This window comes from Alexandromys fortis, unplaced genomic scaffold (assembly GCF_014885135.2).
Source record: "Alexandromys fortis isolate MF-2015 unplaced genomic scaffold, M_Fortis_MF-2015_v1.1 scaffold_201, whole genome shotgun sequence".
NCBI lineage: Eukaryota > Metazoa > Chordata > Mammalia > Rodentia > Cricetidae > Alexandromys > Alexandromys fortis.
Genome location: NW_026068087.1, coordinates 1853485 through 1880146, shown reverse-complemented (window position 1 = coordinate 1880146; position 26662 = coordinate 1853485). Strand labels below are relative to the sequence as shown.

At 43.5% G+C, this 26662-nt stretch overlaps 1 protein-coding gene and 1 long non-coding RNA gene across 2 annotated transcripts in view; one reads left to right on the top strand and one right to left on the bottom strand.

The window, feature by feature from the left end:
* Prkar2b (protein kinase cAMP-dependent type II regulatory subunit beta) overlaps window positions 1-26662 on the bottom strand; it is a 710703-nt gene that overhangs the window by 108026 nt on the left and 576015 nt on the right. The gene's annotated exons all lie outside the window — the stretch shown is intronic.
* The window catches only part of LOC126488680 (uncharacterized), a 51468-nt gene continuing 44630 nt past the window's right edge, over window positions 19825-26662 (top strand). The window contains exons 1-2 of the long non-coding RNA XR_007588776.1: window positions 19825-19934; window positions 20835-21017. This is a non-coding gene — a long non-coding RNA (uncharacterized lncRNA). The remainder of the gene's footprint in view (window positions 19935-20834; window positions 21018-26662) is intronic.

The window sequence follows — 26662 nt, the reverse complement described above, 5'->3', positions numbered from 1 at the left end:
ATTTTGTTATAACAGCACACAACAGACTGAGACCGTGGTCAATGGCCAATGGTAAGTTGACGGGCCAGGCTCTGTATGAAAGTCTTTTGGTGATGTTATCTCTGTTGACTGTAAATCATGAAACACCTTGAACCCGACAATCCTCACTTTCCAAGGAAAGAAGCCAAAGTACATGAAAAAATAAGCAACTTGCCAAGATCTTATCACCAATGTATAAAGAAGCCAGTATATAAATGGATCTGTTTGATTCTAAAACAGGGAACCACTATGTTTACTAGCTTGATGCGGTGGAAATAGCCTTTCCCTTGGATTCGCTCCATGTTATTAGTGACCAGTCAACAGTGTTTAATCTTCCCCTTTAGATACTTCATCCAAAATAAATAAGAAATTGCTATGCTCATGAAGCTCAAGTCCCACGGTGCTCTTTCACCTTTGACCATTGAACCACAGCAAAAATGTCTCTTGCAGACTTCCCTAGTGACTCTGCGATCTGGGTTCCCACACAGCATCCTACGCAGGCACTCAATGGCTACTTTTCTTCTTATTCTGATGATAAATAGTCCTTTGGATGGCTTTGTAATCTAGCCCCACTTCCCTTGAGGATTGTTGTATCAACACAAGTCCACGCCCCAGATCACATCTTCCATCTCTCCCTTCCTCTCTCATTCCCAAAGTCTTCTGACTTCTCTGTAGGCGCTCACCTCAGCCAACCTGCTATTCAATTTTCCGTTTAGATGTCCTGTGTCTTCATGTCTGTAACCTTGGGATGGATGTGAACTCTTGTACGCTCAGAACTGCTTCAGTACAGCAGTCTCCATCTACAAGTTGGGTTGAAACTTGCCTGACTCTGAAACTGTCTGAAAGGTACAGTATCAAATGCTCTAACCCCATGCTGAAACACCAAGGCATCAGAACTCCACAAGTAAAACTTGAGAAAAATAACTTAATTTTGAAAACTACATGTATTTATATTTTAAATAGAGAGTTTATTTGAGAAACATGAAAACACGATAGAGGGCATCCATTGGTGGATGCTTGCTACACAAGCATGTATGACCCCATAGGATCATATATTTGAACACTGGCCAAGACAAACCATGAGGACCCGAGTTTGGATCCCCAGCCTTCATGTAGAAAGACAGGTACGGCCGCATGTGTGTGCAACCTCTGAGCTGGTGGCTCCGCATCTTCATCAGGTAGCCCACAGCCACCTGAAACTCTAGCTCCAGGGAATCCGACACCCTTTTCTGATGTCTTCAGTCTCCTGCTCTCACGAGCATGTATCCCAATGGTGGTTTGAAGGCCCACACAAAGCAGCAAGGTTCTCCAGAGGTCATATTTTATACCTCCAGTATTGAGTGTGATGGAAAGATGAAATGATGGGCCATAGAAAATGATGAAAAACAAAACTGGAAATTAAAAATGAGAAAATATAAAACTGAAAAAGGGGGGTGGGAGGGACAGCCCTTCCACATAAAGGCTAATATGCCTTATGAAAAAACAGATTATAGGCAACTGTACAGGTGGGTGGTGGCCTATGCTTGTGTACAGGTGAGTGCTGGCCCATGCTCGTGTACAGGTGAGTGCTGGCCCATGCTCGTGTACAGGTGAGTGCTGGCCCATGCTCGTGTACAGGTGAGTGCTGGCCCATGTTCACGATCTAAACTGCTCTTGTTTGCTGCCCAATGGACAACTTCCACGCTGCCTCCTTTGATGTCAACACGACAAGCTACAGTCATCAGAGAGGAGGGAGTCTTGGATGAGGAAATGTCTCCATTAGATCCAGCTGTAGTCCGGCCTGTAGGGCATTCTCCACCCCCCTCTCACCCCTGAGCTGAGGACAGAACCCAGGGATTTAAGCTTGTTAGGCAAGCACTCTACCACTGAGCTAAATCCCCAGCCCCTGGGCATTTTCTTAATTAGTGATCAGTGCAGGAGGGCCCAGCCCGTGGCCGGTGGTGCCATACCTGGGCTTGTGGACCTGGGTTCAATATGAAAACAGGCTGAGCACAGTGTGGGTGAGCAAGTCAGTAAGCAGCACCCTTCCTTGGCCTCAGCATCAGCTTCTGTTTGAGTTCTTACCCTGACTTTCTTCAGTGGTGAAGAGTGATGTGGAAGCATAAGCCAAATAAACCCTTTCCTCCCCAACTTGCTTTTTGGTTGTGATATTTCATGCAACAATAGTAACCCTAACTAAGTCGGCGGTCTTAGTGGCACAATCTCACACAACGACAACAACAAAATGCTGGCTTCTTTTTTTCCTTCTGGGCCCGTGTTTCCTTAGAACATATGTTCATAACTGACTTCTTGGTTTGGCGTTCTTCTGTGGCCCTGACACAGCATTGTCTGCAGGCTTGAAAGCGTCTGGGCTGTATCCCGCGGGTGTTGCAGACTCCACCCAGCATGCTCCACTTGCAGAGACCACAGGTTTACAGAAGTGCTTCTGGGGCCTGCATAGCAGCGTGACTGTGCTCCCGGAAGCCCCTGCACACGTAATTACCGTAGAACCCAGCCAGGAGCTTTACTGGATCCTTCAGGCAAAGGCAGCTTTGATTCATTAAAATCTGCAGTGTCATCAAGCTGGAAGGAATGTGAGCACAAATGCGCAGTTAGAGCAGAGGCCTTCATTGCTCCTGGGTTGTTTGACCGAGCACAGCACAGAATTTGGCCTTCTGTGGTTTTTATGAGTATTGTGGGTAGTGGAGAGGGCTTCAGGATTTTAGTACTCATGATTTTGATCCTTTGTGATCGTAATTTCAGGATTTTAAACCCCAGGACTTTTATCTTTGGGGATTTCAGGAGTGTGGCATTTGGATTGTGTCTGGAGACAGTGCTGGCAGATGAAGCAGGCCAGGCCTCATTACTTCAAATTACTCTATCCATTGCCACCAGGTCAGGGTGGCACATGGCTGATGACAGTCCAAGGCCTGGAAATGACTTGTGCCACCAGGCAACTTCCTTTTTCTGAAATTGCAGGTACCCAGGAAGAAGCAAACCAAAGATGCTGCTGGTGGTACTGCAACACATGGGGAGAGCCTGCTTAAGAGAAGAGTCTTCTCAGAGAGCACCGGAACCAAAAATGGAGACATGCATACTCCTGACTGTGTAAGTTGATCAAATTGTGCCTGAAGTTCTTTCCCCCTCTGCCCGGGAGAACCTTCAGCTGGTAAGTACTCTACAGAGCAGAAGAGAAAGAGCAAGAAATTTCAAACCCAGCACTAAACTGCCCGATGGGTTCCAGGGAACTATCCTAAGAACAGTTTTGTATTTGTGTGTAGAATTTCTTCCCCACTCCAAACCCCTCCAGCCGTAGACCAGGACAGCCTCCTACTCACAGAGATCCACCTGTCTCTGCCTACTGAGTGCTGGAATTAAAGGCATGCACTACCACTGCCCGGTATGTATGGAATTTCAAACTCAAGTTTTGTTCCTAACAAAAATGAAACCAACAATTCTTTGGACCTCACTGAGCAAATCCTAATGCTCTTGCAGAAGCTGGGAACTTCTCCTCGAATCTCTGTTCCCTCTTGGTCATATTTCCACCCCAAGGACACAGCTGAATTGTGCTTCACACACTTCTTTTCCTTCCTGGTAGACATGCAAGGGTTGATAACTTGGGCTTTTCTTCCACACGCTTCCTTCTTGCTCAGGACTGTCTGTCAATTCATGTGGTCAGCAAAGTGTCAGATGTGTATCGAACACCAACAAATGCTGTGGTCCTATCTTATAAAGCTTAGGGAGTTTTATGGTCCCAGAGGAGGAATCTACTTATATTTTTATTGGATATGATCATCACAAATGTCACAGGAGAAGTTGTAGGCAGAGCCAGAAACTCAACTTGTAGCAAGCATAGCTTTCTCCTAAAGAGCCCAGGTTAAGACAGAAGACTTGGTTTGAAACCTACTTGTTTTTGGGAACTTGAGAAAATTAATCACCTTTCCCCAGAATTCTATTTTCTACCCATAAGAAGCCAATGTTCTACCTTTTAGTGCTACATGTAGGTTGTGATTAATGAGTTGTTAGACACATTAGCACCAAGTTAGCTCTAAGACATTTCCTTCTCCTTTGTAAGTAAATATCCAGGTCCCATTAGCCATGACACGTTCACGTAAAAGAGGCCGCTGTGGCACGCTAACCCTCTCCCAGTGCAGTTAACGGATGTGTGTATATAAACAAACACTCTTTTTCAGTGTTGGAGATAGAACCCAGATTCTCGGTCATGCTAGGCCTGAGCTAAATTCTTGGTGCCATGCACTGATTTATATACCTAGACACTCATCCCCTATGAAGCACGTGGTTCTTTAAATCATAATATTTAGTCATTTCATTGCTGATCGGGCAGAAGAAAGCAAGGGTCAGTTGCTGTGAATTCTAGAATGCAGAGAAGAGTCGATACAAACCATCGTGTAGGTTCATCTTACAAAGATGAAGGGGAGAGGCAGAGACACACTGCCACATTTTCCCAGTCATCCGAATTCAGTTGTCGTTCACCGAGTCAACAAGCATACATGCCAGCCACTGCCCTAGTGGCTAGAGATCCAGTGTGAGCAGCCTGACCCAAGTGTGAGAGAGGGCCAGGAGCTGATGGCCCCATACTTCCCCTCCTGCCTTGCTACCCTCTGTGGCACATAGCCTCGGTGTCATAGTTCATAGCAGGGCACAGATATTTATGTTTCTGAGCAGATGACCTAAGCTGGGTGATTTTACATTTAGGAAGAGGCCCTTTGTAGCCTGCAAAACCTGGAATGTTTTTCATTTAACCCTTCATAGAACAGCATATGCAGACTTCTGGCCAGAGATCTCTGCTATTCCTCCCTCAGAGCCAGACTAAACAGTTGAATCCTCTAGCTGTTAGAGACTTTTCTCCTAATTATCCTTTGCCATTTGTGTGAAGCAAAGTTAGTATTATTTCCTACAATGTGACCAAGACCAGGCAGAGACACTGTTTATATTAATTTCATGGAATAATATTTCAGCTTCTTTTTTTAGCCTTTGACTATTTATTACTTTGTTTTCCTAGCCTATAACCTCTATATAAAATGCTGCTATTCTCCGGTCGGATCTTTTTCCATTTCTCTTTTTTCCCTTAAACCTAAGTGGGCATCAGAAGGTGACATTTGCGAATGACCCACCAGGGAAGAAGAGAAACAAGTTGACCATTACTGCCTTTGGTAGTTACTACTTCAGAATCTCTAGACCTTCCTTCCCATCCACCTCCTACTGTGTGCTCTTCATGGGGTCTACCTTAGACGAAGAAGTCTAAATATTTCCCAGTCCTCCCCGGCTGGTGCACCCTCTGCCTCCTTTCCTTCCTGCTGGCCCGGACTTCTGCTTGTTCAGTGAGAGTCTCTGGCCAGAGGAATATTTCTTTGGTGGTTTGGTGGCTTCCACTCCTAAGATTAACTTTGAGCTGAGGAACTGAATCACACCTTCCTTTTTCTATGGAGCTGCTCCAGGTAACAATGTCACCAGTGCCCATTGTATATGCTGTTCTGGTGTCGTCCCAGCGGACAGTCCCTGCCCAGCTCACTCACACTGAAGACATCTGCAAATTGTTCTAACCTCAGTTAAGAGTGGAGCGGCCTGGACATCAACTGACTCAGCCCAGCTCTTCTTCGGATTCACTGTGGGTCCAGAGCCAGCTGCTTAGCTTCCAAATAGCCACATTTCCATATCTGTGACATAAAGAGAATTCAAACTTTTATTTCAGCTTCTGGGAATAGAATTAAATGTGTGTTAACATTGATGTTCCCATGGCAACAGTCGTGCCAGGTGTCTAGTATGCCACTGGAACAATACATTATTTACTATAAGTCCTTGTAGGTTCTCCTGCCACAGAAGAAAAGACTCTTACAGGGAACCTGGAGGGTATACGTCCACATTCATTTGCATTCGTTATCTCAGGAGGCTTCCTCATGCTACTCCAAACTCTCTGGTTCTCAATTTGCAGAGTAAAATCAATTAGCACACCCTTGGAGCCATTGAATCCACAAGCAATATGAATGCAGCTATAGTTTGAATAAAGAGGAAGAGACTGACTTCCCCCTGGTAGTGGCTGATGGGGGTGGGAAGGGTTCCAACTCAGAAGTCTCCAGGGAACAAGAATGTCAGCTCTACAAAGTAACTTTATTGTCATATTATTATCATCATTCTTATTTGTGGAAATGTAAATCTACAAAAGGACAGTGTATAATAATAATCATCACATCATTTACATATAAGCAATATTAGCATTTTGATACCAAGCCTTCCCATCCTTTTTCTAGACTTTCAAATATTCTATTCTAACACTACTTTCTCATTTGTGACCATTTTTCAAGTCATTCTGTATCAAAGAAAGTAACTGGCAGGGTTTGTCATCAGAAGGGCACAGCAGTATACATAACCAATTCACTATTACCCAAAATTAGATTGTGCCCTGAGGTGTCTGTTAATTAAAATCCATTCGTTGACTTAAGGTCTTAAATGAATTTCACTGAAACTTTGTCAATCTACAGATATTTTAGCCCATCAATATCATCACTTGGACTGTAACATTCTCTTCTTCAGAAAGTTCTCTCGGCCGGTGAACTAGAGCAAATACCGCACACCCCCCCCCCCCAAACCTCCACACAAATTCCCACAATACTCTCAAAAGGAAAGGTACTTGTCTGAATTTCATTTTCCCATATTCTCTTGTCTTTTATATGAGTCTTTTGCCTGAATTGTCATTTCCCCTTCCTGGATTTGCTGAAAATATATTTTTTCTTTTTTGTTCTTTCTTCCTTTAACTGAGACACCGATCTCTTCATTTTAATACCAATTCCATTGCTATCATTTGTTTTTTTATACTGTTTCGCTTTCTCTTTTGATGAATGTTTATTCCCTTAACTCAGTCAGCCTCACAATCTTTAGCACCAAAATCCCTTCAGAAATTACAATAGAGTCTCTGTTGGAGTTGTGCCTGTTGCTATTTAACATATTAGAGTGAAAATAGGGCAAAGTTAACATTTTTTTAGCATTTCATTTTAAGGTTATGACACCTATTACATGTTAGTAAAAACATTAAATTTTTGTTTGCAAAGTGAAAGCTAGTTTATTGAGAAGAATGGCATTGTGTTACATTCTAGCTGCTCCCTTTTGATGTCTGGTCTAAGGAGAAACAGCTGGATTCAATGTTGCCCTGGGGAGACCGGCTCCACACAGCTGTGTGATAGGAGCAGGCGAGGCCCTGGCAGCTGTCCTGAGCAATCTCGGGGACACCCAGGGATCCTCTCCACATTGAAAACTGCAGCCCAAAACCTACTCCACTTGCTCAGCATCTTTTCATGTGACAGTTTTTGTTTTGTTTTGTTTTTGATAAGAAATGAGAAGACAATGGTATTTCAACATTACACGAGAATGTTTCAGTAATAGGCAGACATTTATACTCATATAGAAAATAGAAAACACTTCCTTTGGGATATTTGAGAGCTAAGATGCTGTCTGAAATAACACCATCGTTAAAGAACATTGTTCTTTTCAGTAGCTACTTTCAATAGATACTTGGGTTTCATACTTAAACACTGGGACTCAAAACTAGCAATTTTCTAAATGAAACAAAATTTTTCTTTGTGTGATTTTTGGCAAAACTCCCTCTTGACTATTGGCTCAGTTTCAAAGCAGGGCTGTGTTCTGAAATCCACTCCCTGGTCAGGTAACTTGGCAGCCTTTGATCCATAAAATGGACTCTCTCATGCTTTGTTGCTTAAAAGTGTTGAATGTGTCTTGTTTTCACTTAATGAGCCCAAGAAGTGGAATCAACCAACCTCCATGGGACATCTTAAAGTAAGACTAATCAAGTTTGCTGTAGTAGGGCCCTGGGGGGGCAGCAGTACAGTGCAGTAGGACACACCCGCTCTTCTCTGACCGTCTTCAAGTTCTGACTTGCACCTCAACATGGCATCTCACGGTGTCAGGGGGATTTTCAGCCTGGATTTCAGAGGCTGGGTTGTTATTAAACATAATGGTTTGCAGGGCTGAGAGGAGACAACAAGAATGGATATGAAGATGTGATGGAAACACTTTAAGTAGAATAGGAATTATTATCGTTTTAAAGTACCCAGTCCTTAGTGGAAGTATTTCATTTAGACATTGACACACCATACCTGAAGATGGTTTTTCCTTTATTTCTGGAAGGTCAAGGGAAAGAACATGCTAGACTCTTCCCAGATCAGCCTACGATGAGTCTTCTGGTGGAGATCTGGACATTGGCTAGAAAGAGGGTTGATGATGCTCACTCCTCCTTCCTGTCCCATTGAAAGGCTCAGTCTGCTGCTGGACACTGTTGTCTCCTGCATAACGAGATGACTGACTAAGTCATGCAAAGTTGGCTCTGGTTGCATTATTGATGGCTTTAATTTTCAAGTCCTTTATACTTTAATATCTCAAAGTAGATAATGAAAATTGTGAGAAAGTACACTTTATGAGGATATATCAAATGCTTTGATGGGTATATCTGATATTTAAACAATTGTTTATCAATTTCTTTTTTATTGAAAGTAAGCAGGACCTTGGCACTAAAATAATTGTTGAATTTAGAAATTGATTCTTAAACTGAGTGGTGGTGGTATACGCCTTTAATCCCAGCACTCGGGAGGCAGAGGCAAACGGATTTCTGTGAGTTCGAGGCCAGCCTGTCTACTAAGTGAATCCAGGACAGCCAGGACTGTTACACATAGAAATCCTGTCTTGAAAAACCAAACAACAACAACAACAAAAAAATTGATTCTTGAGTGAAATCTCTCCACCTTTGTGTTTAGTTACACTTCAATTGCTCCATTTAAAAAGGTCATCTAGTTTCGGAAAGGACAAGTGAGATTCTAATCGTGACAAGCTAATCATTGCTGAATTTTATTAGAAAGATTCAGGTGGTTCCCCCCCCCACCCCGTCCCCATGTGCTTAGTAACATCTATCCATACTTCACAACCATAACACTGACATGGAGTACACACACACACACACACACACACACACACACACACACTGGCCACCAAGAAATAAGACAATCATCTTTGATTGATGGGTTAGACTTTATGCTTCTGGTTTCCTTTGCTCCATGAGGCTGTTTTCTCAGGTCTATTTAGAGGTCTTGTAGGTTGAACGTCTCTACACCAGAGTCTCCAGAGATAGCGTGGTTTCACGTTAAAGTGACCTCATTTCTAGAGAGCCGTGTAACTGCCAGGGGCCAGAGGGAGGCCAGGAGTTAAGGTGGCACAACTTGAAAGACCACTGACCAACCCAGGCTGCAGGTGCCTAGCTTGTTTCCCATGGCATTACAGGACTAGGAAATAACATATCTTTCATAGTCTTCTTCTGCAGAACAAAGGCCAGTTCTGGATTAAGCTGGGAACTAGAAGCAGGCTCCAGACATCCTATGAAACATGCCAACTTCACTTATATCCAGTATTGGGACAGAGACAAAAACATTTCTGCTAAGGATTACACTCTGGAACATCACACCTAGGCTGCTCTTCAAACAGAAAATGGTAATGACATTTCACTCCTGATGAAGTATAAAGGCCAGCAGTCTTTTAAAGAGTAACTATCACCTTCATTTTTGTGGCCTTTCTCACTCATCTTCATGGCTACTTCAGACATGCTTCTTTCCAGTTGCTCAAAAATACAATTGAACAAGCTTTGTAGTAAAGTACTGCCTAGATTGTCGTGTTCCCTTGGGCGCCTCTGAAAGAAAAAGGAAGACTGTGTCCGAATTTAGAATTAGGAAAAGAGGGACAGAGACAGAGGGACGCTATCAAAGCTTACAGTACTGTAACTGCTGCTGCAATTGCCCTGATAAAGCCAGGCAGCTGGAAGCTAGCTTGAGCCCCAGGCTTGATGGACAAGCTAGAGAGGAAGCAGCAGCATGTCTTAAGAACAGTTGAGTGTGTGTTCCCCAGTGTTCTCAGGGCTCCCCTCAATGTTTATGCTCTTATTTTAGGTAGAATTGCCACAGGGAGCATGTGAAAGATCTCAGTGCCTCCCCAAAGCCCCCCAGGATGTGACTCATGGCAGCAGAATTCTAAAGGAAAGCCAAGTCACTTATGGGGACTTTCAGAAAATGGCATTCCATTTCTACACCCAAGGCCACACCAGTTTCTTTAAAACACTAGTTGGCGGGCTCCCGCTGTTCTGTTAATGACCAGGACGTTCCCAGGACTGACCAAGCAGGTCATTCCTCAAGGCTGGAGACAGAGCTTGAGAGTAGCCACCCAGCAGTTCACTTCCTCTTTGTCCATACTCTTGTGCTCTGAGGATGGATTTGATGAGCTTCTTTTCCCAAAGTGGTTTGCAGTTTGCAGAAAGAAAACAGAAAGTAAAGGTTGGGTGCCTTCTTTCTTCTTCTTCTTCTTCTTCTTCTTCTTCTTCTTCTTCTTCTTCTTCTTCTTCTTCTTCTTCTTCTTCTCCTTCTCCTTCTCCTTCTCCTTCTCCTTCTTCTTCTCCTTCTCCTTCTTCTCCTTTCTCCTCCTCTTTCTCCTCTTTCTCTTTTTCCTCCTCCTTCTTCTCTTCTTCATCCTCCTTCCTTCTTTTTTCTTCTTTGTCTTCTTCTTTTCTACAGGTTCTGGCTTTGTTCCTCTGGCTACATATACACGTTTTCCCTGCCTCAGCATCCCAAGTGCAGAGACTATAAATATGTACCCTCATACCTGGCCCAGGAGTGTCTTTATGAGGACACCAAGGAACAAACTGTAGTCATAGGATGGTAAACATCAGTGAACCTGTTGGCAGCAAGGAGAATGTTATTGATTCTCCAGCTGGCTCTGCATCTGAGGAAAGCTGGTCAGCATTTGTTTGTTCCCAATAACCTGTTAGAGGTCTCCCTCATAACCCCTTTGGAAGTCATACTTGCATGTCTGTGTTGTGTGTCATAATTAGTGGCTGAGAGGAGGAGACATTACACAATGTCCAGTTTGACTCTGTCTCAAAGGTTGGCTCTGTTATGACTTCCCAAGGCATAGAATAGCGTTCCCTAGCAGATGTCCATCCTGGATGTGGGTGGGGTATTACATCTTTGACAGGGACTAGTTTCTGAGAAGGTCTCTGTCTTTTCTTAGGACGATATTATAAAGTAGGTAAAACAAAATTTTATTACCTCAGTTGCCACAGAAATAGCAAAGTACATTGAGCAGGGAGCTGCTTTTCGTCCATGTGTTTAGAAAAGTACAACCCTTGTAGCAACACTGCCTCTTACATATTATGGACTTTCTAGTCTGAGCTTTGCATAAATTAACATAGGAAGCACCCCTTCCCTGTAATCCCTTATCTCCCTGAAAAATCACCAGTTAGGGAACCTGATCCCTAACAACATCATCCTACTATGTAGGTGACAGGCTGTGTATTTTAGGTTGAAAAATTAAAAGGTCCATTGTTTCTGAAGGAATATGGCTTACAATAAGTGCCCTCAGGAGCACTTGAACAAAAAATGTTTTGAAATGGAAAAAAGGAAATAATCAGTTATAACTGGGGAAGGATATAGTTATATTGACAGTAACAATAATAGTAGTAGCAGCTCTGTTTATTCAATGTCTCGCTTAGCCTCCAAATATTCACCAGCGCCCTCTCTGCGGGATGGAGGAGTCCTGGTTTAAATAGGAGAGAACTGTGGGAGACAGCGGTTCTGACAGCTTCACTGTTGACAGAATAACACTTCCTGGAAATAATTTACTAGTGGTCATTTGCATAACGAATATGTATCTCATAGCTCAAGAAAATTTCAGACTGGAACCCTTACCTAGAAGCGTTAACCTATTTCCTGATTAAGCAGCAATAAGTCGCGATAAAGGGCAGCTGTGAGGATCGACACTGTCAGCACGTCCTCAGTGTTGGTTGTGTGTGTTGAAATACATTTCACAAGCATTTTTGGAGGCGAATTTAGACTTTTTGAAATACTGCACATTTTTAGTGATTCTGATGGGGAAAGTTCAAGGAAGCTTTATTACAGCCTGACATATTCAGCTGAGTTCAGCAAAGAAAACCTCTCCAGCTGGGAATGCCATGGTAGAGGAGAGAAACAAAGATGAGGTTAAACAGATCTCAAAGACCCTTCCAATCTGGAGAGAGAGAGGCGGGAGAGAGGGGAAGAGGGGTAGAGAGGGAAAATGAAGAGAAAGAGAGAGGGGGAGAGGGAGAAAGAAGAGGGAAGGAGGGGAGGAGAGAAAGAGCAAAGGAAGAAAGGAAGAAGAGAGGGAGAATTGGGTGAGGGGGCATAGACTTGCTGGTTTGTTTGTTTGTTTTTGAAACAGGATCTCACTATGTAGCTTTAGCTTTCCTGGAACTCACAGAGATCCACCTACCTCTGCCTCCTGAGTATTGGGATTAAAGGCCACACACTTGGTTATAAAGCATAGATTTTTTTAACCAAAATATTAGTGTTGGACTTACAGTGCTGGATTGGCAAGGAGAGACAACAGATTCTAAGTGTGGAGATTAGGGGAGATAATTATACTGACAGTGACAATAATGCCAGGGACAGCTGAGACTTTAAAGAATCTGTTGAAGTCGGGATACTTTCAAAATGTCATTTTGTCTATGCCTTGCTATGGGCTGAATGTTTGTGTTGCCTCAATTCATAGACTGAAACCTTCCTTCTAAGTATGTTGCTAGTAGGCGAGTTTCTGGAAGGTGAGGAAGCTGTGAGGATGGAATCCTCTAGAATGTATGACTAGTGGGGACGTGGGAGCTGACCTGTCCCCACGGTGTGATAGAACAAGAAGGCAGAACTGGGGGATCAGGCCGGAAGTCTCCCTGCACCTTGGATTTGGACTTTCAAGCCTTCGGAATTATGAGAAGTAACTATTCATTATTTAAACTACCTAGCCTATGGTATTTGTTATAGGAGACTAAGCCTCCTCACCCCCATACAAATCTAAGAACAAACTATTATCTTAAGACAAAACAAGGCTTAGGAAAGTTAACGCAGGGGGAAAAAGTTTACCCAAGATTTTGAGTTTGGTCTGCCTATGTTAGAATCGATATTCTTTCCACTCCACTGTACATAGTGCCGTTCTGAGAACAACACAGTGTTTGGTGCATAAGTCGCCTTCACCCTTCTGGAGACAGTGCCTTTCCAACACTGGCTATTAATCTGTGACATCTATGCAATTTTTACTGCTTTTATAGATTTTTTTCATATAACAAAATGAGAAAAAGTCCTTTGTTAGGAATAATGGTCTTTGAAAACACAGGCATTTTAAATATAGTAATGATTACAGAATGAATATGGAAATTGGATGTTCTCCAACTAACAGATCACCATGTGACAGGTTTTTATGGCCATTCAAAAGCCATAGGGTGGGAAGATGGGACCCCGAGTCATGCAGATGTGAGGGCCACGTGGAGACCCACTCCCCAGTCTCCTGGGGCATGTACATGCTGACCTGACCCAGTGATCCCAGCCAGCTGGGCCTTTTCCTATCCAACTGGGAATAGGCTGGAGCTCCATCCAACCATTCTCAGGGGCAAAGCAGCCCATACACCCTTGCAGATCACACATGACCTCCTTCCTGGAATCATGCAGTTTAAGGAGAATTCTCTTAGGATGAATATACACATTTTGGGAAGTTTTGTTTTTTTCCTATGTTTCAAATGTCTGCATTTTCTATGACACACACTCTGTGTTAATTTAATTACAAAAGCTATTATATAAAAAAAATCTTAAGAAAATATAAAGACTGCATAACCATTTATCTGCAGTTTTCAAATCAGCTACAATTATTGAAAAGAATAAACATTATATAAAATTGGAAGTCATTTTGGAATATGCTGTGTTTGTAGTACACAAAGGCAATCAAAAATCTCACAGCAGGGTCATTTTCATCCTATGTGAAGAAATTTAACAAACAATATATTCTGATTATGTTCTAATTTAGGATCTGATAGCAAGAATCAATGAGATAATGTTCCAGAGATGTTAGTACACACGAAAAAAAAAAAAACAAACAAAAATACCAAACTCGTGGGATATAATGTAAAGATAATTCTTGAATGATCATCAGAATGCCTAACCTGTGGTATTGGGTCAGGCTACTTTCAGTGTTTCAAAGTGTCAAAATATAAAAGAAACCACTCTCGGTATTGTTAGAACTTGTTGACGGTTCTAGGTCCCATCTGAAGTCATAGGCACCAGGATATTTCCAAGATGGCTGCCGTAGTACAAAGGATGACTAGAGACTAGTCTGTGACTCTGCTTTAAGATTTTAGCCCTTCCAGTGGAATTTGAGTTGTGCCAGCCATATTATATTAGTCAGACCCTGGGGGATTTTACTGTTATTTTGAACCAGATCTATTTTTGTTTAATTCTATGAGAACAACACATACTTTGTACTTCTGCCAGAAAATGATTTTCCAATGATGATCACTCAATTTTAAGTACATTCTACACTTGCACACTGAGGGGTGTGGTAGGGGCGAGTTCATTTAAAATTCTATTTTACATGATATAACAGAGTCTGGACTTTTGTGTTTTCTTTTTAATAAACTCTAATATTCTGCTAGTTAAAGAAAGTTAGGTCTTATTTTTTTTCCTGGATGATATATTTTAAACAAGAAAACTTTTATATTTGGTGTGTGTGTGTGTGTGTGTGTGTGGTCATAGGATAACTGGCAAGAGTCACTTCTTGCCTTCTGCTATGTAGCTACCAGGGATGGAACTCAGGTTGCCAAGGCCTGACAGAAAAAACAATCACCCGCTCAGTCATCTTTCCAGCTCTAGGTTTAAAAACTCATTAAGACCTGGGTTTGGTACACACCTGTAATCTCAGCACCCAGAAGTTTGCGGCAGGAGCATCACAAGCTTGAGAATACCCTGGGCTACAAAGAGAGATCTTGTTTTAGCACAAACCCTCCAAACCAAAACAATGCTTTTCTTCCAAAGTCAGTTTATGTTTGTGCACAGAGAAAATCTGTTAATACCACTTGTTCCTTTACATGACATAAAACTTAAACAACAACAACCACAAAAATCTAGACATTTGGCTTCTAGCTCTTGAAGCCTGATGCTGTGAGTCCCAACCTCTGGCTCTGCTTGGCTGGGTGACTCCTGACCTTGAGAAAAGTTGATCATTCTTAAGGGCAGCAAAGCTTTACTCAGGAAACTGGGAGGAAAATATCTTGTTACCAGAAAGAGCTTCTGAGTGTCTCAGGCCCTCTGGGATCACAGACGCTGTATCCCACCGTGAACTGCGATCCAAGTAAGTTCTTTCAAAAATGACGGACCCGGGGAGAAGGGGTTAGAAAAGAAATCACAAAGCTTCCACAAAGGTACATTTCAGAAGACTAAGTAAGAAAACAAAAAAAAAAAAAAAATAAATAAAAAGGAGGATTTTTTTGTTTTTTAAAAAGGAAAATGTCATATAAAATAGGCCTTCTTGCCAAAAACCAATAACTCAACACTGGAGAAAAAGTGTGTCTTGATGCTGTCTGCTCACGAGTGGTGTGTTCAGCTTTTTTGTAGCATGGTGTTATCGTCTGCAAAGTTCTCTCCTGGGGATGAAATAGCAGTGACAAAAACAAGCAAATCAACCCTGGAAACAACCCCCCACATACAAAGTTGGTTTCTGATTTTGTGTTGGATCTTATGCAGTCTGGTGGCCATGAGCCAGAGAGGCCCTTGATACTCCTGCTTACATTCAAAAGGTCTCAAAGTAATACAATTACATGTTTTTATAAAAAAAAAACTCACATAATATGGAGGCATGTAAAACTAGGTGAATTCCTCACCTTTATTTATCCCTAATACCAGTCCATTTCTCCAAGGGGAGAAACTGTTAGAAATTGCTTGCTAGTCTTTCTACTGATGTAGGAGGTCCTTCTGTATATGTGTTGCTTTCATTGGTTAATGGATAAAGAATCTGCATGGGCAGAAGAGAGGCTGGGAGAAAGAAGGTGGAGTCAAGAGAGGCCATGTAGCTGCTGCGGGGAACAGACATGCTGGGACCTTACCAGGAAGCCACAGCCATGTGGCGATACACAGATGAATAGAAATGGGTTAAATTAAGATGTAAGAGTTAGCCAATAAGAAGCTAGAGCTAATGGGACAAGCAGTGATTTAATTAATACAGTTTCTGTGTGGTTATTTTGCCATATGTGTGTGACCAAGCCTCTATATTAATGAATTTTCAAGTTGTTTCTAATTTTTTGAGTGTATCCATAAAGACTTCAATGTTGAATAGTTGTTAAAAAAAAGTCCAGGTTTTAAATTTTGATAGGCTATTTTCTAATTTGCTCATGAGTTTACTTCTCACCAATGCTGAGAGTTACTCTGTCTCTAGCATAATAGAACTTTGTGAACCATGACTTTTTTTTTTAAATCTTCCTTCCTTTACCTCTGAGACTTAGCACTAGACAGTTTAAAATTATTATTATTATTAACTTTTAAATTTTTTTGTGTATATTTGTTTCTTGAGACAGGGTGTCTTTGTATAGCCTTTGCTGTCCTTGGCTGTCCTGGAACTCACTCTGTAGACCAGGCTGGCCTTGAACTCACAGAGATCTGCCTGCCTCTGCCTTCCAAGTGCTGGGATTAAAGGTGTGTGCTACCACCACCTGGCTTTTTTTTTAATTTTTAATATTTTAAGGAGCTCCTTCAGTTGCCTAGGCTGGCAATGAACTTACAGGCCTGCGGTTTCAGCTTTCCAAAGTCACTGGAATTGTAGGTCAGCACTGCCGGGCTAAGACAGCTTTTAAAGGAGCACATTAACATAATGATGTTCATGTGTAAAATCAATCCGCAGGTGGGGGGCGGGGGATTTAGAGCATATGGAGTCTCGGTTTTGCAGGTCTGCTGGTACAGTGATGGGAATGTTCACCATGCTGCATAGTACTCTTAGAGATGATTGGTTTGCCATGCAGTTGAGCGCCAGGCCACTTGACGAGGAAGCATGAGGCCCTAGGTTTGGACACCTAGCATGGTCAAAAACCAAAAACAAAAAAAGAGAAGGTTAATATGTTTGCTTTATTCATACTCTAATACAAAGATAACATACAAAATGAAGGTTCTATAGACAAATCGAGAAAACATCTATTTAAATTTCAGAATAAAAAAGAACTTCTGCCAGAAACCCGGCCAAATACTGCAGGGCCACTCACTGTCACTACCAGTGCAATAATACACTCAGAATTGTCCTGGTCTTGGGCTTAAGCTTACACTAAAGTTCAAGTGACTGATGTGAGCCCCAGTAACCCTTCACTCTGCTGTGGAGCAGTTACCAGCCATACACAGCAGCTTCCTTATCCTCTAGGGCCCGGAGCTTTTGGAAATAAAGCCAGGGCTTTAAATCTCAAAGCCCATGTTTGTTCCCTGAATGCATGTGGCTAAAATGGAGACCACAGTGACAGCCAAAGAGCCTAGGTCAACCTCTGACCTCCGGAGTTAATTTTTTCATCCCTTACAGCTACCGTGGGCAAGAGGGAGCAGACAGTCTCCGGAACCCTGTGGAAACGGTGGCTCTTTAGTCATGGTGACTTTGAAGTGTGGAAGCAGATTACCATGGCAGATGAGTCACCATTACCAAAACCACAGTTGTCTTAGAAAGGTAACTCTCAATGAGTGCTGGAGACATCCGTCTGTGTTTCCAAGACAGCCCATTCTCAGCGATGTGGCAGACATGTGATGGTTGCACCTGGCATGTTTTAGATTAGCACAGAGTCATTTTTACTTTAGGGGGTCTGTCAGGATGACTTGGGGGGTATTATTTTGAAAGTCATGAAAAGAGAGGAGAGGTTATTTTTAAAGCATAAGGCTCTGGGGCCATCTCGGAGGGCTCAGACTCTGCCAGGTGGTTTTCCATGTGACCCCCCCATTCTCAGCTAAAGGTGAAGACCCCGAGCTCCAGTTTCCGTGTGTATAATCTTTGATGAGGCTTGCCTTCACCAGCTCCAAAGGAATCTGGTTTAGTAGGGTTGATACTGCATCCCCTGACCCACACTGTAGATCAAATCTAAGGCTTAATCCATGGCAGACAAACATCCCACCACTGAGCTAAATCCACCAGCTAGGCTGGTCCTGAGTTTGTAGCATCTTGTCTCATCATTCCTTACGCTAGTGTTATAGGTGTGTGCTTCCCAGCCTGACTCCAGCTCTCCATGGCTTCTGTGCATCTCAGCGGAAGCTCACACACACACACACACACACACACACACACACACACACACACGCGCGCGCGCGCGCGCGCGCGCCTCTGGCCCACAGGAGACTACTGTATAGTATCTACATCGCCACTGTTTTATCTTTAAGCACTTCTGATTCTCAATAAACCTGGTCCTCTGAGCCTTGTCCTTGAGGCTATACCTGAGAGTAGTAACTGTTGTGCTCCTGAAATATACCCAAGATCCTCACTTGTTGCTTACAATAAACTGCCCCAGTATGGCCGACGAAGTCCTGACTGCAGCTGGACTGCACAAAGACTGTGTTGTGGCTTCTCCACCTCATGCCTTTGCTCACAACGCCCGGGGTCATGCTTCAGAAATCAGAACATCACATCCAGCCCTGCCACCATCATCAAAAGGTGTTGTCAGGATTGCTTTGTGGCATCACAGCTAACCATTCGCCTTTGAATGTATTCTTTAACTGAACTTAAAAATAACGAGTCCTCCTTGGTTCAGTTCTCAGCACCAACATGGCAGCTCACACCTGTTGTAAGTGCAGTTCCAGGGCTTCTGACACATTCACACAGATATACATGCAGGCAAAACGCCAATGAACACCATTTAAAAAATATATTATTTTTTAAAAAGTATAATGAAGCCGGACAGTGGTGGCACACGCCTTTAATCCCAGCGCTCGGGAGGCAGAGGCAGACAGATCTCTGTGAGTTTGAGGCTAACCTGGTCTACAAGAGCTAGTTCCAGGACAGGCATCAAAACTACAGAGAAACTTTGTCTCAAACAACAACAACAACAAAAAGTATAATTATGGGGATTGAGATGCATGGTGTGAAAGACAAAAAGAATAAATTAAAAAAGGTTTAAAAAATAGTTAGGCATAGGCATAGTGGCACATACCTCTAATCTGAGCACTCTGGAAGCAGAGGCAGGTTGATCTCTGTGAGTTTGAGGCCAGCCTGGTCTACAGAGTGAGTTCCAGGACAAGTCCTCTGAACTTTGCATTTGTACTTTTCCATTTAAAGGTGTGTCCTTATTATTTTATCCACGTTGTTTTTTCAAACCACGCTTGATTTACTGTCACTGACAGATGGTATGCATCTGTGCGTTCCATGATTTGAGCTGTCGAGAAGAAGTGTCAAGTGTGCTCACGTCCAAATCAAATCCCACCCACCCACACTTGGCAATTTCCCCAGGCTCACCTGGAATTCTGGAGGTCTCTGCGAATGATCGTAGCTCCGTGGAGGTGTGGCGAAAGTGAACCTAAGAAGAAGCTCTGCTTCTTACCAGCCAGGTGATCACAGACAGTAACTTAATCCTACACAATCTTAGTTTTGTTTATTTTCCTGCAGAAAGTGAAATTATGACACCTCTCTCCAAGAACTGCTTTAACAATGATTAAGAGAAATTGAGAAGCATTTAGCCCCCTGGCTCGGTGCTCAGTAAATACTGCTTCCTTTTTATAGATGATTTGAAAGTTGGGAGACAAACATGAACATTTCTCTTTAACAGCTCCAAAAAAGTATGAGAAAGAAAAGAAAACCCTACTGAGTGTTCTTCTGACCCTGAGAAGGTCATTCACCTAAGGTGACTAGTTTACATGGAAGCCTCAGGAGGTGTTGAGCAGGGGAGGGGACTCTGGGTGTTCGTTGGGTTGGAGCCAGGTGGAGCTAGGGCCAAGGCCGAGAAAGAAGCCAGGGTAAACCCGAGGAGATGAGCCAGCCCCAAGGAGAGGTGCATGCCGTGCTCTGAAGTCAGCACTGAGCAACAGCAGGAGTCTTGGGACAACCTGGAGGACGATAAGAGGAGGCCAAGGGTGAGTGTGGGGGTGTGGCGGAGATAAGGAGAACAAGGCTGCCTTGGGAGGGTGGCGGGGGGGCTGGCCAGAGCTCCCAGTAGCCAGACCCAGGTCAAGTTACTGCCTGCAACTTTCCGGAATCATTTTTGTCTTCCTATGTGAACCTGGCTATGCTTTTGCAACTATGTTCTCTCCTGTCATGAAAACAAAACAAAAAGTGTCAATGTGTTTTTTTTTTTTTTTTTTTTTTTTTTTATTTAGATACTATTCTAGGAAGAGTTGGCTAAATTAACTTTGAAATCTCAAAGGTTAAACACAATAAGACAGGTCAAATTAGGAATTCCTGCTTGGGGGTGGCAGAAACATCTGAGAAGAGGACCCCAATCCCTGATAACCTGAAGGAGACTCCTCCTTGAGACTGGGATCTCATTCTGCTGTTCCGGGTGACCCGAAACTCACTATGCAGTCCAGGATAGCTTTGAACTCATGGCCATTCTCCCGTCACAGTCTCCTGCGTGCTGAGATTATGCAGATGTAAACCACCATGGCTCTTCTCTCTTTTTCTTCTTCCCTAAATTTTGCCATGCATTCCTTTGGGCAATTCAGTGAGGTTTCCTGGGTGTTAATTCAGCAGAACCTCTTCAACTGTGCACAATAAAACACAGAACTTTACAAAGAGGGCTCTGGTTAGAGGTTTTATATTGCTAAAATGGAAAAGAAATACTTTATTTTTTTTTAAAAGAATGTCAGACAGATGTGAACACTGCTATGCAAGGAGCTGTTATGTAACTCAACTCATTGTGAGTCTCAGTTGACAATCAGAGTCACCGTACTGGCTCTAGGCTCTGTTTAAGTGAGAGAGGGAAATAAATCTTGCTCTAAGCCACTGTGACTTAAGGAGGTTTTGCTTTCTTACAGCTGAACCTACTTCTAAATGATACATTGATGAACATTTTGGACTTTGAATATGAATTAAGTGAAGATGGCTTAATGTAGTTGATACGGAAGCTTGCAGAAGCTGGAGTTAGAACCAAATTGGAGGAACCTGGGAGCAGCTTAGGAAAGACAGAAACTCGGCGGAATCATTCTCTTTAAAACATGGTACGGTGACAGCAAGTTTTTTTTTTTAATCCCTGAGGAACTGGAAATAGTTTGAGACAAAAGGAAAATCTGTGCTAGTTTTTGTATACATAGGTCTGTCCTGGGCAGCTTGTAAATTGTCTCCTTCTCTCGCTTTGAGGTTTTATTCAGGCCAGGCTGTTGGGGCCTTTCGCAAACACAGACCTGAACTTTCGGAGGTGGCAGGAATCAAGGCCCAGCCTCCGACATGACAGTTGCATGCTAGGGAATTCTTGGCCACAGGAAATGTCATTGTCTGTGACACCTGCCCCAAATCTCCATCACAGTCATGTTATGTGTACAGGTTGGGGTCATGAGAAGTGAACATGCCACCTAGTCACTAGTGTGCCACCAAAGGGAATTCTTTTCTCATGTGACTCGTGATGTTAAGCACAGGGGAAGGGCTGCAAGGAATGATGGTTAACGTATGTTCTCATATTTTCAACGCTAACGCATTCTGGATTTGAAGGCTTAGGTAAGGGCATCTCTCTGGTCAAGACTGAGTTTACAATGGGCCTAAACTTCCAGGGATGGCAAAAAGACAATAAAAAATCAACAAAAATAAAGCATAAAAATCAGACCTTTCCACTAAGACAAGGTAACGGAGAATTCTAGAAAGGGTCTCTTCGGATTCCCTGCTAGCGCTGCTAGGTCCAGCATCTTGAGGACAAGCCATTCAGTCTGGAGGGCGGAAGTAAATAGATAGCTTCACCAGTCACCATAGTCTGCACACAGGGAGACTCAGAGTTTCATTTCCTAGGCTGGTAATAGTCCTCAAATCATAGGCTGTTCCAGGCATTCACATCTCACAGCCCAATACACATAGAGAGATTACATTAAGTTCTGTCAGGAGCCATAGGTTAGTTTTGTAGTCTAGCTTCTAGTGTTCGCAGAATTTTCCTCTTCCTCTTCCTCTTCTTTCTCCTCCTCCTCCTCCTCCTCGTCCTCCCCCTCCCCCTTCTCCTTCTTCTTCCTCTCCTTTATTTCTTCTTCTTCTTCTTCTTCTTCTTCTTCTTCTTCTTCTTCTTCTTCTTCTTCTTCTCCTTCTCCTTCTCCTTCTCCTTCTCCTTCTCCTTCTCCTTCTCCTTCTCNACACATGAGCCTCACTTTCTGCGGTCCAGGAACTGAAATTTCTGCCAATAAAGCAAAGTAGTGGGATGTTTTTTGTTGATTGCTTTTGTTTTGTTTTGCTTTTCCATTTTCATGTGTATGAGTGTATGTACATGCATTTGTGCATGTACACATGCATGCACATGTGTGCGCATGGAAACCTAAGGTTGATGTTCAGAATCAGCCTTGATTGCTCTTCCACTTTATTCAATGAGGGAAATTTATTTATTTGATTTTTTGAGACAGGGTTTCTCTGTAGCTTTTTGGTTCCTGTCCTGGAACTAGCTCTTGTAGACCAGGCTGGCCTTGAACTCACAGAGATCCGCCTGCCTCTGCCTCCCGAGTGCTGGGATTAAAGGCATGCGCCACCACCACCCGGCTCTAGCCTGGTTTTACAGATCGAGTTCCAGGACAGCCAGGGCTATGCAGGGAAACCTCGAAAACCAAAACCCAAACCCAAACAAAGGAAACAAAAACAGAACACAAGCATTCCCCACCACTGCCCAGCTGCAGAATTTTTTACTGGTTGTTTTTCTGTGGCACAAAGGCCACTGATACTTGACAACTAAGGATTCCCTTCCTAGCAGCCACTGCGACTACGTCTGGGTGTGTGATATAAGGGCCAAAACCAAGTGTGTCTACCCTGGACCTTAAAATGAAAGCTGGGGACACAAGAGAAGACCAGAGCGGCTGTCTATTGCCAGAGCAGTGGAGGCACTGGCTCTGGTAGCCACTGCAGGTGCTGAGAGTCAGTGGTGTTAACAGTTTAGTGTCCACGGCTGGATGCTGAGTAAGAGGTGTCATCTACAAACTGGTCTTGTGGCGTGCTGATGAGTGGGTTTCTTCTAGATAGCCATGATCTTAGTGCTTTGTCATCGTCCTGCGTCTGTGATACCCAAAACCCAGATGGATAGTTTCACTATCCATTTCCTCCTGAGCAGACCACAGGAGGTTCAGCTGGTGGCGCTGATACATGTGTTAGAGTCATCTCTCTGTATTGCCTGATGTCAGGGAAACAGGAACTATCTGCTTTGGAAAGACAGGTAGACAAGAAGAAAGAAAGGAGGGAAGGAAAGAAGAAGGAAAGACCAAAGGAAGGAAAAGGGGTAGAGTGTGAAGCATAGAAGCTTTTAAAAATAATTTGTACTTTTTAGGAGGTCTATCTAGAGTTACTCAAAAAGAAAAGAAAATATAGGATACCCACAGAAATTTACAGGAAAGAAAGTCATAAGGGGAGGAAAAAGGAAAGACTGATTTTGAGACCTAAAGAATGGTGTGACCAGAGGGGTGAAGAGGTAGCTGGTTGACTAAGAATAAGTTTAGTGCCCAGCACCAACATTGGTGGCTTACAATATCTGGAAACTTCAGCTTAGGGGATCTGATGCCCTTTTCTGACCTCTCCAGTCACCTGAACCTACACACACACACACACACACACACACACACACACACACACACACACGAGTTAAAAATAAAATATGTACTAGAGATGGTTCAGCAGATAAAAGCAATTGTTGCTTTCCAGAGTCCTGAGTTCAGTGACTGCCACCCATATTGGATAGTTCACTAATGCCTCTAGGTCCTGCTCCAGGGAATCAGACACCCTCTTCTGACCTCCTAGTCTGCCCACCCCAATATATGCATAATTAAAAATAAAATATAAGAGAAGAAGATTCACATACAGAGCCGCAGATGAACTTATTGTCATATGGGCTCTGTTACATGTATATAAATGATATTCAAGGTACTGCTTTAAGGAAGGAAAACATTTATTTCAGTCTCAAGTTACAGTTAGGAAGTGGTAATAGCAGATATGGTTAAGGAGTTCTCTTTTCAGGAGGTCATTCTGGAATCCAAGTCTCTATCTTATCACGTGTAGTACAGCCTTGCCCTGACCTCTATGGTCCAGGACGGCACACAGTAACACCCTCATCTACATTTCAGGCAGGAGGATAGAAAATGAAGGCCTTTTGGGTGTACACCTGTCAAGATTTATCCCAGCAGTGAACATTTCAATTCCTATCGCAGTTGTTAGTGACGTGGCCATAGATAGCTCTGAACCTTCATGGTATTATTATACTAATTAGAGGTTCTATCATTATAGAAAAGGGGAATGAAACTTTGGAGGCCAGCTCATCCGTTAACCTTGCTTTGATAGATAGCTGATTAAAACCAGAGCTTACAGGTTTAGATGAGATCATGATAACTTTTCTAGGAGATCTCAGTCTTGGTTAGTATGCGGATGGGAGAGTTTTCTCTACAGAGTTGCTGGGCACAGGAATTTTGAATGAGAGAACTGACTTAAAACTGGAACTAGAATATTGCTTGAGAAGAGGGACAACTTTGTGTCTAATTCCAGCTTGAATGTCTGTAGTCACAAGGAAGCAGGGAAAAGGACAGGATGGAGTGAAAGTTCGAAGGTCTTTCTCAAGGCAGATTGCTACAGTCGGAGCTGTAGGTCTGGCAGAAGGTAGTGTGCCGACCTACTGTTCCTCTGGGTTTTGTAGAAAGTGCAACAGCCTGTAAGGAGGTCAGAGTGGCTTTGGGGATAAGGAAGGTAGGGGAAAGATCAAGGGAAATTCACAGATGACAAGTTCAAGGACAAACTGGGTGCAAGTTCAAAGTTGAAGAAATAGCTGGCTGGCGAGATGGAAGGCTAGTGTATATGTGCCATCTTGCAACATGCTTCTTTGGACACAGAGTAACAAGGCTCTGACCCTGGGGGCAAAGCCAGGGGCTGATATACAGAGACTGATGGATGATGATTCAGAGCCTCCTGGGGCCATCACTGCTCAGCTTGCCAAGCTGACTCCTCCAAAACACACTTTCAAGAGCAAACAGTCCTCAGGAAGCAGGTTTCCTGGGAGAGCAGCAGTGCTTGACCGAGCTTCACGACTGCACATCTGTACAAGCTTGGCACGGTAGTCTCCTGTCGTCCTGTCGTCTCAGGGGTACACTAACGAGAGATCTGCTGCCCAAGCCACCTTCCTACATCACAGGGTGCTCTGGTCTAAAACAGATGAGTGTATTTGTCCCCATTCCAGAGCTGTTGTGATTAAGGGGAGGCAAGCCTTGGGAGATGGCATCTTTCAGACATCCTGGCCTGTTTATTGCTGTGCCTACTGCAGTAACCTTTCCCAGGTTCTTCCTCGATGACTATGAATCAATGTTTTCACTTGAGATCCCCGGGAACACAAAGAGCCAGACATCTCAAGTTCTCCCTGTTTTTGTTTTGCCCACAGCTCTCCTTCTGGCTTGACCACGCAATGTTTCCACTCATCCACATCCCAGTGCCTGTCAGTGCCTGCCAGTACCTGCCAGTGCCTGTCTCCTGTACTGAGATCACTTTATACAAAGTTTTTTTTTAAGATTTTCATTTTGTTTTTCAAGTGCTGAGGATTGAACCCACAGTTTTTCATGATTAGCAAGCACTCCACCAGTGACCCCCTACTTCCATGTGTTGACCCCATCATGTGAGAATATGATCACTTCCATAATTTTGAGTCAAATTTGAACCAAACTTTAATTAAATACTGGCCAGGATGATGGACTCTGGCCAGGATGGTGGATTCTGGCCAGGTCCATCCAGGTTCCCCAGAAAATGGCAACAAGTTATATCTTGTCAAGTCTTATAAATGTAAACCCATTAGTCTATGCATTTCCCAGCAGGTCTAATCAGGGGCAAGCATGCATCCTAATGTCCTTCCTGCCTGTACCTCTCACCTCCATGTGCTCACATACATCTGGTTCAGTTGGGTCAAACAAGCTTGTTTAGGGGAGCAAGAACATGTGGCTTGTTTTCTTACATAAGCAATAGCCCCCACATTTCAGGAAGTAGCTGTCCTTGGGCAAGGGGCTTCATTTTTGTTTCATGGCTCTCTTAGTCATAGTACTTAAAACATGACTTTGTCTCTCACACATGCCCAGCCCTCTTAGAGGGTAGACAGTAGGAAGGAAGGGTTCACTCTGGCTTAGACTGTGGGAGTATAGTCCATCACGGCAGGGAAGTGAGAAGGGCTAGAACACCAGACTTCTGGCTGTATTGCGTATGGACAGTCCAGGATCTCGACTCTGGAAATGTTCTTTTTAAAACCTGAGACAGGGTCCACTAAATTATTTAGGCAGGGCTTGAATTTACTTTGTTGGTTAGGCAGGCCTTGAACTTGGGACCGTGCTTCAACCTCCCGAGTGGCTGAGAAGACAGGTGTGTACTATCAGGCCAGCTCCTTGTTAACACTTAACACCCCCCAAACCCCCACACTCGCACAGATTCACCCACCCACTCACCCACACCCATACACACACACACTTACACACCCACCCACCCACCCACCCACACCCCCATACACACACTCTCACACACACCCACCCACACACACACCCATATACACACACCCAAGCACACACACATTCACACACACCCATACACAAACATACCCCCCCACACCCACACCTACCCCCACACACCCATACACACCCTTACACACACCCTCACACACACCCCCATATACACACAC